Source organism: Oncorhynchus gorbuscha, linkage group LG06 (assembly GCF_021184085.1).
Source record: "Oncorhynchus gorbuscha isolate QuinsamMale2020 ecotype Even-year linkage group LG06, OgorEven_v1.0, whole genome shotgun sequence".
Taxonomy (NCBI): domain Eukaryota; kingdom Metazoa; phylum Chordata; class Actinopteri; order Salmoniformes; family Salmonidae; genus Oncorhynchus; species Oncorhynchus gorbuscha.
Window position 1 is genome coordinate 49,104,087 of NC_060178.1, and position 12,799 is coordinate 49,116,885.

Below are 12,799 nucleotides of genomic sequence, written 5' to 3' on the forward strand. Positions count from 1 at the left end.
TCCGATCCAACAGGTCCGAGACGTTTTTTAATTTACCTTTAGGCAAGTCAGTTAAGAACATATTCTTATTTTCAATGACAGCCTGGGAACAGTGAGTTAACTGCCTGTTCAGGGGCAGAACGACAGATTTGTACCTTGTCAGCTCGGGGGTTTGAACTCGCGACCTTCCGGTTACTAGTCCAACGCTCTAACCACTAGGCTACGCTGCCGCCCCAATGGGATTGAGGAAGGGAAGGGTACCACATGAGGGAGGAGGATGTCTTGCCTGTAATGCACAGCGTTGAGATTGCCTGCAATGACAACAAGCTCAGTCCGATGATGCTGTGACACACCGCCCCAGACCATGACGGACCCTCCACCTCCAAATCGATCCCGCTCCAGAGTACAGGCCTCGGTATAACGCCCATTCCTTTCACGATTAACGCGAATCCGACCATCACCCCTGGTGAGACAAAACCGCGACTCGTCAGTGAAGAGCACTTTTTGCCAGTCCTGTCTGGTCCAGCGACGGTGGGATTGTGCCCATAGGCGACATTGTTGCCGGTGATGTTTGGTGAGGACCTGCCTTACAACAGGCCTACAAGCTCTCAGTCCAGCCTCTCTCAGCCTATTGCGGACAGTCTGAGCACTGATGGAGGGATTGTGCATTCCTGGTGTAACTCGTGGCAGTTGTTCTTGCCATCCAGACCGCTGTCCGTCTTTTTGACACGTTGAACCACTCAGATAACAGAGGTTACATCATAGTTACCCCTTGTGTGTGTGGCTAGTTAGGTTTCACTGACTACCATCACAGCTCAAAACAGCTGTTCTGGGGGTGTGTTAGTGCATGCACAGCACATTGTCTTAGTGTTTGAGTGTGAGTGTGAAAGAGAGAGACGGGCGGGGGAGGGGGGGGTGCAGCGCATACTTCACAAGTCGTAATTCATAGTGTTACCATAGTTACCCCATACTTCACAAGTCATAATTCATAGTGTTACCATAGTTACCCCATACTTCACAAGTCATAATTCATAGTGTTACCATAGTTACCCCATACTTCACAAGTCATAATTCATAGTGTTACCATAGTTACCCCATACTTCACAAGTCATAATTCATAGTGTTACCATAGTTACCCCATACTTCACAAGTCATAATTCATAGTGTTACCATAGTTACCCCATACTTCACAAGTCATAATTCATAGTGTTACCATAGTTACCCCATACTTCACAAGTCATATTTCCTGGGAACTGAGATTCGAATCACGGACCCAGTCAGATCTGCGTTATTAAGAGACACTCATTTCTCTTTCTCTTCAATTCTCTGTCTTTGTCCATATCTCTTGCAATGTGAATAGCCTCTTGAATGGTGTTGAGTGACGAGAACCTGTTTAAGACTCACTGGCCGTCTGTCTGCGCCCTGAGGGAATCGCTTAGCACCACGAAGGTGTGTGCAGTGGTACGGTTCTCCTCCCCTTCTGTTTCGGAGTGGACCTCCAGCTCCTATCCAAGCCACCAGCACATAAAACCAAGAAGGAGTTGTCACTCAAATTGTGTTGTTGTTTTATGGACATCACCGCTGAGATGGTAAGATTTATTGTCATGTTTCCACTCCTTCTGAAACAATACTAGACTGCCTATACTGCATGAAAATGTAATTGGCTTTCACTCTCCTCTAAATTGTTAACATCCTTATCATTTATCGCCCTCCAGGTCCCCTCGGAGAGTTCATCAATGAGCTTGATGCCTTGATAAGCTCCTTTCCTGAGGACGGCTCACCTCTCACAGTTCTGGGCGACTTTAACCTCCCCACGTCTACCTTTGACTCATTCCTCTCTGCCTCCTTCTTTCCACTCCTCTCCTCTTTTGACCTCACCCTCTCACCTTCCCCCCCTACTCACAAGGCAGGCAATACGCTCGACCTCATCTTTACTAGATGCTGTTCTTCCACTAACCTCATTGCAACTCCCCTCCAAGTCTCCGACCACTACCTTGTATCCTTTTCCCTCTCGCTCTCATCCAACACTTCCCACACTGCCCCTACTCGGATGGTATCGCGCCGTCCCAACCTTCGCTCCCCTCTCCCCGCTACTCTCTCCTCTTCCATCCTATCATCTCTTCCCTCTGCTCAAACCTTCTCCAACCTATCTCCTGATTCTGCCTCCTCAACCCTCCTCTCCTCCCTTTCTGCATCCTTTGACTCTCTATGTCCCCTATCTTCCAGGCCGGCTCGGTCCTCCCCTCCCGCTCCGTGGCTTGACGACTCAATGCGAGCTCACAGAACAGGGCTCCGGAAGGCCGAGCGGAAATGGAGGAAAACTCGCCTCCCTGCGGACCTGGCATCCTTTCACTCCCTCCTCTCTACATTTTCCTCCTCTGTCTCTGCTGCTAAAGCCACTTTCTACCACTCTAAATTCCAAGCATCTGCCTCTAACCCTAGGAAGCTCTTTGCCACATTCTCCTCCCTCCTGAATCCTCCTCCCCCTCCCCCCCTCCTCCCTCTCTGCAGATGACTTCGTCAACCATTTTGAAAAGAAGATCGACGACATCCGATCCTCGTTTGCTAAGTCAAACAACACCGCTGGTTCTGCTCACACTGCCCTACCCTGTGCTCTGACCTCTTTCTCCCCTCTCTCTCCAGATGAAATCTCGCGTCTTGTGACGGCCGGCCGCCCAACAACCTGCCCGCTCGACCCTATCCCCTCCTCTCTTCTCCAGACCATTTCCGGAGACCTTCTCCCTTACCTCACCTCGCTCATCAACTTATCCCTGACCGCTGGCTACGTCTCTTCCGTCTTCAAGAGAGCGAGAGTTGCACCCCTTCTGAAAAAACCTACACTCGATCCCTCCGATGTCAACAACTACAGACCAGTATCCCTTCTTTCTTTTCTCTCCAAAACTCTTGAACGTGCCGTCCTTGGTCAGCTCTCCCGCTATCTCTCTCAGAATGACCTTCTTGATCCAAATCAGTCAGGTTTCAAGACTAGTCATTCAACTGAGACTGCTCTTCTCTGTATCACGGAGGCGCTCCGCACCGCTAAAGCTAACTCTCTCTCCTCTGCTCTCATCCTTCTAGACCTATCGGCTGCCTTCGATACTGTGAACCATCAGATCCTCCTCTCCACCCTCTCCGAGTTGGGCATCTCGGCGCGGCCCACGCTTGGATTGCGTCCTACCTGACAGGTCGCTCCTACCAGGTGGCGTGGCGAGAATCTGTCTCCTCACCACGCGCTCTCACCACTGGTGTCCCCAGGGCTCTGTTCTAGGCCCTCTCCTATTCTCGCTATACACCAAGTCACTTGGCTCTGTCATAACCTCACATGGTCTCTCCTATCATTGCTATGCAGACGACACACAATTAATCTTCTCCTTTCCCCCTTCTGATGACCAGGTGGCGAATCGCATCTCTGCATGTCTGGCAGACATATCAGTGTGGATGACGGATCACCACCTCAAGCTGAACTTCGGCAAGACGGAGCTGCTCTTCCTCCCGGGGAAGGACTGCCCGTTCCATGATCTCGCCATCACGGTTGACAACTCCATTGTGTCCTCCTCCCAGAGCGCTAAGAACCTTGGCGTGATCCTGGACAACAAACTGTCGTTCTCAACTAACATCAAGGCGGTGGCCCGTTCCTGTAGGTTCATGCTCTACAACATCCGCAGAGTACGACCCTGCCTCACACAGGAAGCGGCGCAGGTCCTAATCCAGGCACTTGTTATCTCCCGTCTGGATTACTGCAACTCGCTGTTGGCTGGGCTCCCTGCCTGTGCCATTAAACCCCTACAACTCATCCAGAACGCCGCAGCCCGTCTAGTGTTCAACCTTCCCAAGTTCTCTCACGTCACCCCGCTCCTCCGCTCTCTCCACTGGCTTCCAGTTGAAGCTCGCATCCGCTACAAGACCATGGTGCTTGCCTACGGAGCTGTGAGGGGAACGGCACCTCAGTACCTCCAGGCTCTGATCAGGCCCTACACCCAAATAAGGGCACTGCGTTCATCCACCTCTGGCCTGCTCGCCTCCCTACCACTGAGGAAGTACAGTTCCCCGCTCAGCTCAGTCAAAACTGTTCGCTGCTCTGGCTCCCCAATGGTGGAACAAACTCCCTCACGACGCCAGGACAGCGGAGTCAATCACCACCTTCCGGAGACACTTGAAACCCCACCTCTTTAAGGAATACCTAGGATAGGATAAAGTAATCCTTCTCACCCCCCTCCCCCTTAAAATATTTAGATGCACTATTGTAAAGTGGTTGTTCCACTGGATGTCATAAGGTGAATGCACCAATTTGTAAGTCGCTCTGGATAAGAGCGTCTGCTAAATGACTTAAATGTAAATGTAAATGTAGTCTATGACAAAATGGATGTTTTTCTCTTTACAGTTAATACAGCACTATAAAAGGTGGGATGGTACTGTTGTTCATCTGAAATGCTTTTTCTGATTGGTATGATACAAAATTATGCTTTGGCTCATTCAACCTATTCTGTTAAATTTGTCTGGAATCACGTAACGAATTTGACAGATCAATGTGATTTTCTTAACTGAATGAAAGTTTCTAAATTGCTTTCAACACCTCATTCTTATTTGCTTTGCATAGTGGTGGGTGTGACATAGCTGCGGAAGCCTATCAGAAGAGTTGGAGGCGTGGCCTATTGAGGGTGTGACGTTCAGTTTGTTATTTTTGGCCACCCGTGAGTATATATGTCATTGCAGTTAATCTTTTTTTTTTTTTTTTTTTTTTTTTCTTACGATGTTCACTGACAGCACTCGATCTAAAATTATATTGTTGTAAGTACTGTGATACTAAAGAGCAGGGAAGATTTACGTTGATGAGATGGTTATGATTTGGTGCCAATATTGTAACCATATTGTAAGTCTTATGTAAAGAAAGTTTTTGGAATCATTATTTCATGTTTTGGAACCAAGTTAGTATATTGATTACCAAGAAATGTATTGAATTGCTTGTAACCCAACTGTAGAAATGTGCATATGTTTTTCCAAAGTGACAAATCTTCTTGGTATAACTTGACAAAATGAGTTGTATATATTAGTTATTTGTTAGGTTTAACTAAAGAGGAAAAGAAAATTGAGCGTTGAAAGAAATAGGTTGCAACTTCAAACATAGGTTTGTTAACCCATTGAGTCCCACCATTGCAGCGGCGTGATTTAGGACTTCTAACCCCTTTTAAACATTGTATGTTTGAGCTACAGTATCATTGGATTTGTTTATTTATTTGTACCAACAAATAGTCTGTGCGATTGACGGGGGCTGAGCTAGAGAAGTGCTAGTGAGACAAGGGCGGATCCCGAAGGGGCCTTTGGCAGAGTCTTTTTTTACAAAAACATCAGTTGTTTGAGCTACAAACTATTTAAAATAGATGAGACTCTCACGAGCACCCATGTGTAACATGTTTTGCTCTATGATGCTCACAAGCTACACAGGAGTCGTTAGAAGATCATAGGAAATCCCAGGGCATAATGTCTATAATACTGCAATAAGTTCACAAAGGCAGAAAAAGGCCTGTATCATTTTAAAACAGGTTCAAAAATGGGAGAGATGGACAAATACTGATTTCAAAACAAAATGGACAACATTCTCAAAAGATGCCTTAAAGTTGAACTTTTCAGAGATTGCTTGTATAATAGTTTATACAGTCAACTCAAGATATGGTCATCTGTTCTTTTGAAATAGCATATTCCATATCATGATGATGTTATGCAGGTGAATGAGGACCCAAAAGCGACTTGGCGAAAACAGAGTCTTTAATCCAGTAAAGTAAAATACAATCAAAAAACACAACTTCCACTCGTAATGACGAGAACCGACTGGAGACTCGATCTTGAACAGCAGGTAGCCTCGGGAAGGCACTTGAACCTAGCAGACTCAGACACCTGCTCACCACGCAGCATCTGAGGGAAACACGACACGACTGGGCGATACACAAACACAGCACGGTGACCAATACATACAAGGATCCGACAGGACAGGAACGGAACACAAAGGAAGAAATAGGGACTCTAATCAGGGAAAGGATCGGGAACAGGTGTGGGAAGACTAAATGATTGATTAGGGAATAGGAACAGCTGGGAGCAGGAACGGAACGATAGAGAGAAGAGAGAGCGAGAGAGTGAGAGAGGGAGGGGGAGAGAGAGGGATAGAAAGAGGGAACGAACCTAATAAGACCAGCAGGGGGAAACGAACAGAAGGGAAAGCATAATGACAAGACAATATATGACAAAACATGACAGTACCCCCCCACTCACAGAGGAGGAACACTGGCGGCAACGGAGGAAATCATAGATCAAACGGTCCAGCACGTCCCGAGAAAGAACCCAACTCCTCTCCTCAGGACCGTAACGAAAAAACGAAAAAAAAGGGAAACTAGGGTACTACTCAAAAAAAAAAAAAGAGACACGGGTAGAGAACTGAAAACTTTAGAGCAAACAGGACCAAACAGGCCAGGAGAGTAACAACTAGGGACAGACTGAGACACAGCAAGGGCAGGAACAAGAACAGGAGAGATGCGATGGCAGGGAACAGACTGAGACCCAGCAAGACCAGGAGCAGAAGCAGAAAAATACGCACAAGGGTGGACCCCATCGTCAGTATCGGAGCGCTGGGACAGAATGGCTCCCACGCCCACCCCCGACGCGTCAACCTCAACAAAAAACTGTTTAGTGACGTCAGGTGCAACAAGGATAGGAGCGGATGCAAAACGCTTCTTAAAGAGATCAGAACAACAATCATACGACCGGTGAGGAGGAAGGAGTTGGTTCTGGACCGACTGAAGACCGTGCGCAGACCATGATATTCCTCCGGCACTCCTGTCAAATCACCAGGTTCCTCCTGAGAAGAGGGGACAGAACAAACAGGAGAAATAGCAGACATTAAACACTTCACATGACAAGAAACGCTCCAGGAAAGGACAGAACCACTAGACCAATCAAAAGAAGGATTATGACACACTAGCCAGGGATGACCCAAAACAACAGGTGTAAAAGGTGAACAAAAATCAAAAAAGAAATGGTCTCACTATGGTTACCAGATACAGTGAGGGTTAAAGGTAGTGTTTCATATAATATACTGGGGAGAGGACTACCATCCAAGGCAAACATGACCGTGGGCTCCCTAACTGTCTGAGAGGAATGTCATGTTCCCGCGCCCAGGCTTCGTCCATAAAACAGCCCTCTGCCCCAGAGTCTATTAATGCACTGCAGGATGCTGCCGATCCGGTCCAGCGTAGATGGACCGGTAAAGTAGTACATGTACTTGACGGAGAGGACCGTCTAGTAGCGCTTATCAGTCGCCCTCCGCTTACTGATGAGCTCTGGCCTTTAACTGGACATGAAATGACAAAATGACCAGCGGAACCGCAATAGAGACAGAGGCGGTTGGTGATTCTCCGTTCCCTCTCCTTAGTCGAGATGCGAATACCCCCAGCTGCATGGGCTCAACACCTGAGTCAGTGGGGAAAGACGGTAGTGTCGGAGAGAGGGGAGACACAGTTAACGCGAGCTCTCTTCTATGAGCTCGGTGACGAAAATCTACCCGTCGTTCAATGCGAATAGCGAGTTCAATCAAAGAATCCACGCTGGATGGAACCTCCCGAGAGAGAATCTCATCCTTAACCTTAGCGTGGAGTCCCTCCAGAAAACGAGCGAGCAACGCCTGCTCGTTCCAGTTACTGGAGGCAGCAAGAGTGCGAAACTCTATTGAGTAATCCGTTATGGATCGATTACCTTGACATAGGGAAGACAGGGACCAGGAAGCTTCTTTCCCAAAAACTGAGCGATCAAAAACCCTTATCATCTCCTCTTTAAAGTTCAGATAATTGTTAGTACACTCAGCGCTTGCCTCCCAGATAGCTGTGCCCCACTGCCGAGCCCGACCAGTAAGGAGTGATATGACGTAGGCAATCCGAGCTCTCTCTCTTGAGTATGTGTTGGGTTGGAGAGAGAACACGATATCACACTGGGTGAGAAAGGAGCGGCACTCAGTGGGCTGCCCAGAATAACAAGGTGGGTTATTAACCCTAGGTTCCGGAGGCTCGGAAGAACCGGAAGTAGCTGGTGACACGAGACGAAGACTCTGATACTGTCTTGAGAGGTCGGAGACCTGAGCGGCCAGGGTCTCAACGGCATGCCGAGCAGCAGACAATTCCTGCTCGTGTCTGCCGAGCATCGCTCCCTGGAACTCGAGAGTAGAGTAGAGAGAATCCATAGTCGCTGGGTCCATTCTTGGTCGGATCCTTCTGTTATGCAGGTGAATGAGGACCCAAAAGCGACTTGGCGAAAACAGAGTCTTTAATCCAGTAAAGTAAAATACAATCAAAAAACACAACTTCCACTCGTAATGACGAGAACCGACTGGAGACTCGATCTTGAACAGCAGGTAGCCTCGGGAAGGCACTTGAACCTAGCAGACTCAGACACCTGCTCACCACGCAGCATCTGAGGGAAACACGACACGACTGGGCGATACACAAACACAGCACGGTGACCAATACATACAAGGATCCGACAGGACAGGAACGGAAAACAAAGGAAGAAATAGGGACTCTAATCAGGGGAAAGGATCGGGAACAGGTGTGGGAAGACTAAATGATTGATTAGGGGAATAGGAACAGCTGGGAGCAGGAACGGAACGATAGAGAGAAGAGAGAGCGAGAGAGTGAGAGAGGGAAGGGGAGAGAGAGGGATAGAAAGAGGGAACGAACCTAATAAGACCAGCAGGGGGAAACGAACAGAAGGGAAAGCATAATGACAAGACAATATATGACAAAACATGACAGATGAGGCTAAATTAAATGTTTGTGATGTTGTCCTATATTAAATGTACTTATTAGACTGTTAAAATGTAGGGGAAAAGGCAGACGTTGTATATACAGTTAACATTGGATTTCTCTGGTCTGAATTGCATAATAATTTTTGTTTTCAGATGTTTTCCGTTGGTAGACCTACTCATGTGTCTCTCCTCACTTTGAAATCCTGCTCATCAATGTCAAATCAAATCAAACTTGATTTGCCACATGAGCCGAATACAACAAGTGTGGACTTTACCGTGAAATACTTACTTACAAGCCCTTAACCAACAGTGCAGTTCAAGAAGAAGATATTTACCAAGTAGGCAACAAAAAAAATTTATATTAAAAAGTAACACAAGAATAACATTAACAAGGCTATATACAGGGGGCACTGGTACTTAGTCAGTGTGCAGGGGTACAGGCTAGTTGAGGTCATCTGTACATGTAGGTGGGGCTGAAGTGACTATGCCTTAGTCACTCAACAAACAAACATTGAGTAGCAGCAGCGTACAAGAGGGGGGGTCAATGTAAATTGTAGGATGCCAATTTTTATGAATTGTTCAGCAGCTTGGGGGTAGAAGCTGTTGATGAGCCTTTTGATCCTAGACTTGACGCTCTGGTACCGCTTGAGAAAACAGTCTATAAGTTGGGTGACAGGAGTCACTGACAATTTTATGGGCTTTCCTCTGACACCTATTATATAGGTCCTGGAATGCAGGAAGCTTGACCCCAGTGATGTACTGGGCCATTCGCACTACCCTCTGTAGAGCCTTGCGGTCAGATGCCGAGCAGTTGCCATACCAGGCGGTGATGCAACCGGTCAGGATGCTCTCGATGGTGCAGCTGTAGAACCTTTTGAGGATCTGGAGACCCATGCCAAATCTTTTCAGTCTTCTGATGGGGAAAATGTTTTGTTGTGCCCTCTTCATGATGGTCTTGGTATGTTTTGACCGTGATAGTTTCTTGGTGATGTGGACACCAAGGAACATGAAAATCTCAACCTGCCCCACTACATCCCCGTCAATGTTAATGGGGGCCTGTTCGGCCCTCCTTTTCCTGTAGTCCACGATTAGCTCCTTTGTCTTGCTCACATTGAGGGAGAGGTTGTTGTCCTGGCACCACACCGCCAGTTCTCTGATCTCCTCCCTATAGGCCGTCTCATTGTTGTCGGTGATCAGGCCTACCACTGTTGTGTCGTCAGCAAACTTATTGATGGTGTTGGAGTCATGTTTGGCCACAAAGTCGTGGGTGAACAGGAAATACAGGAAGGGACTAAGTACACACCCTTGAGGGGCCCCAGTGTTAAGGATGAGTGTGGCAGGCGTGTGGTTGCCTACTCTTACCACCTGGGGGCGGCCCGTCAGGAAGTCCAGGATCCAGTTGCAGAGGAAGGTGTTTAGTCCCAGAGTCCTTAGCTTTGTGATGAGTTTCGTGGGCACTATGTTGTTGAACGCTGAGCTGTAGTCAATGAACAGCATTCTCACATAGGTGTTCCTTTTGTCCAGGTGTGAAAGGGCACTGTGAAAGCTGATAACTGTGACTTGATTGAATTTGAATTATTTGAATAATAATAATGATGATGATGGTGAGAGCCCTAAACCCTTTAATCATAGGCTATTGTTTCTTTTTGTCTCTAAAGTCACATTGTTTTCGTTGCTTTAATCATGTGACAAATAGTCTGTTTTAACTGAAACGTCGAAATTTCGGCCATTTATAGGATGTTTTATTTTTCACATGAAATGTTTATTTTCATAACTGATCAAAATTCGGTATGCTATAGCCTACAGATAATTTTCTGCCAATATGTACAAATACATTTTAGGCCATATAACGAACAGCTATGCATGATTTAATGAAAAGCAGCAAACAGACACAACATTGTTTCACATTATTTAATAAAAGACTCATTAACAGAAACAGGCCATGTGATATATAGCTGTCTTCACAGTTTCCCGTCAAATAGGCTTACAAGGGAACTCTGTATCTCCACGAAGTTGATTGCGTGGCTGTGCTCATCAAAAAGACATGTAAGCTCAAACTGTGTGGGACTGTGTGGACACCAAGGAACTTGAAGCTCTCGACCTGCTCCACTACAGGTCCATCAAGGCAGATGGGGCGTGCTTGCCCCTCCGTTTCCTGTAGTCCATGATCAGGTCCTTGGTTTTGCTAAAGTTGAGTTGAGATCAACTTTAGCAAGTGTCCTGATCTTGGTGATGAGCTTGGAAGGGACTATGGTATTGATTGCTACACTGTAGTCAATGAGCATAGTTATTCCTTTTGTCCATGTGGGTGAGGGCAGTGTGGAATGCAATAGAGATTGCATCATCTGTGGATCTGTTGGGGCGGTATGCAAATTGGAGTGGGTCCAGGGTGTCTGGAATGATGGTGTTGATGTGTTTAATGGCTATAGATGTGAGTGCTATGGGACGATAGTCATTTAAGCAGGTTACCTTGGCGTTCTTGGGCATGGGGACTATGGTGGTCTGCTTGAAGCAAGTTTGTATTACAGACCGGGTCAGGAATAGGTTAGAAATGTCAGTGAAGACACTTGCAAACTGGTCAACGCATGCTCTGAGTACGCGTCCTGGTATTCCGTCTGGCCCTGCGAATGTTAACCTGTTTAAAGGTCTTACTCACATCAGCTACAGAGAGCGAGATCACACAGCTGGTGCTCTCATGCATGATTCAGTGTTGCTTGCATAGATGGCATTTAGCTCCTCTGGTAGGTTTGCATCGCTGGGCAGCTCACGGCTGGGTTTCCCTTTGTAATCCGTGATAGTTTTCAAATCCTGCCACATCTGTCAAGCATCAGAGCCAGCGTAGTAGGATTCGATATTAGTCCTGTATTTAGACTTTGCCTGTTTGATGGCTTGTCGGAGGTATTTGAGGTATTTTTTATAAGCATCCAGATTAGTTTATGCGCTCCGTGAAAGCGGCAGCGTTTACCTCAGTGTGGATGTTGCCTGTAATCCATGGCTTCTGGTTGGGGTATGTATTTACGGTCACTGTGGGGACGATGTCGTCGATGCAAAAAAAGTATTTAGTCAGCCACCAATTGTGCAGGTTCTCCCACTTAAAAAGATGAGAGAGGCCTGTAATTTTCATCATAGGTACACTTCAACTATGACAGACAAAATGAGAAGGAAACAATCCAGAAAATCACATTGTAGGATTTTTAATGAATTTATTTGCAAATTATGGTGGAAAATAAGTATTTGATTGAGTGCGGTTGAAAACTCGTTGAAGTGCGGTTGAAAACTCGTTGAGTGCGGTTGAAAACTCGTTGAGTGCGGTTGAAAACTCGTTGAGTGTGGTTGAAAACTCGTTGAGTGCGGTTGAAAACTCGTTGAGTGCGGTTGAAAACTCATTGAGTACGGTTGAAAACTCGTTGAGTGCGGTCTTAGTGCCAGTGGTTTGTTGTGGTAAATAGACAGCTACGAATAGATGAAGATGTAGATGTAGATGAAAACTCTCTTGGTAAATAGTATGGTCTGCAGCTTATCATGAGGTATTCTAACTCAAGTGAGCAAAAACTCGAGACATCCTTAACATTAGAGATCGGGCACCATTTGTTGTTAACCAAGAGACACAAACCATAGGAAACTTCACTGTTAAAAATGTCTTATGATACACTACCAGCTACTGGTTGCCGTGAAAATATGATAAATATACAATAAATGATGGTGTTTTTTTCTGCTAAATTAAGGTGTTTTTGCTGTATGCTAATTAATTGGGATTTGAACTTATTAACTACTTGAATTTCCTGCTGTGCCAACAGGTCAGTGAGAATCCAATATAAAAATAATATTCAAATACTCTTTGAAGAGGTAATGTTTCAGATGTTTTCAAAAGATGGAAAGGGACTCTGCTGTCATTGCTTCAGGAGGAAGCTGCTAATCTTGCTGCTCCATAGGCATGTACCATTGTCTTGTAGTGGATTCAGTGGATTGTGCGGAGGAACAAGATGACATTAGAGACCTTGGTAAGCTTGAGCCCCAGGAGGACGACAGCATACT